Source organism: Triticum dicoccoides, chromosome 4A, assembly GCF_002162155.2.
Source record: "Triticum dicoccoides isolate Atlit2015 ecotype Zavitan chromosome 4A, WEW_v2.0, whole genome shotgun sequence".
In the NCBI taxonomy this organism is placed as follows: Eukaryota; Viridiplantae; Streptophyta; class Magnoliopsida; order Poales; family Poaceae; genus Triticum; species Triticum dicoccoides.
This window is the reverse complement of record NC_041386.1, coordinates 266,833,219-266,834,594: the sequence shown is the minus strand read 5'-3', so window position 1 is coordinate 266,834,594 and position 1,376 is coordinate 266,833,219.

Sequence of the window (1,376 nt, the reverse complement as noted above, 5' to 3'; positions counted from 1 at the left end):
ATGCCTGAGTTGTCCGACATCCCTCAAACCCAGCCCATAGGCGGGGCGGATACGTGGTGGAGTGGACGCGACGCCACATTAGACTGGCCTATGTTGGCCCACCTCGTGCCCACCCCTACCAGGACCCAAACCCTAGCTCACTCTCGTTCGCTCCGCTCCCTTTCTCACTCCACTCCCATCCACTACCCTAGCTCTGACAGGAAGGTGGACCCCGTCGACTGGGACGTCTTGTTGGTAGAGGAATCGAGCGACGCCAGGACGACCAAAAATTTGCCCTCCATCGGTTTGTGCCCGTCGCCTCCTCTGTCACCCCTTCTCCCGGTTGGCGTTGGGTGCTCATTCTCGCATCGCCAAGCCCGCGGAGACAGACACCCTAATCAGAGGCGCAGGCTGCACACCACGCAAGGTAGTGGGTCGCACACAGGGCGGTAGAGGCAGGTTCTACCGCTACGGTATTGGGTCCTGTAGGTCCATGCCTGCCGAGTCGGAGGACGACCTCCTCCAGGACTTCATTCATCGGTCATTAACCTTAGCGGAGACGGACGCCCATTGCCGCCATCGCAAAAATGCCAAGGCGCTTCGGCTCCGCGTCAAGGAGTCCGAGCGGCTCAAGAAGAAGGTGCCTGCCACGGTGAATGTCACCTGCCTCCGCAACGAGCAGGCTTGCACATCCTCGGCACCTGCAACTGTTTTGGTAGTATCTGTGAGTCACGAGGACTCAGCAATCTCAAAACCCACGAGATCAAGACTATTTAAGCTTATGGGTAGGATGTGGTTATGAGGTGGAGCTGTTGCAAGCGCTAATCAAATATGGTGGCTGATATACGAGTACAAGAGTAGGATGAGAAACTACGCAACGGTCGTAAACTAGAAGTGATCAAGAAGTGATCCTGAACTACTTAGGTTCAAACATAACCCCACCGTGTTCTCTTCCCGAACCTCGTCGAAAAGAGACCATCACGGTTACACACGCGGTTGGTGTCTTTTAAATAAGTCAAGTGTCAAGTTCTCTACAACCGGATATTAACAAATTCCCATCTACCACATAACCGTGGGCACGACTCTCGAAAGTTTAAACCCTGCAGGGGTGTCCCAACTTAGCCCATGACAAGCTCACGATCCGCGGAGACAATCCTCCATCGCGGGACCCTCCGATCAGACGGAATCCCGGTGCACAAGATATTTTGACAATGGTAAAACTAGTCCAGCAAGACCTCCCGATGCACCGACCTAGCCTGATAGGAGTAGTGCGATCTCGTTCTCAGGGTACACCGGATGAGGTAAGCGTACATGTACCAACATAACCCAAGTTGCCAAGGGGCGGTCCCGCACGATGCTCTACTTTGGACCAACACTCATGAGGAGCACTGGCACGG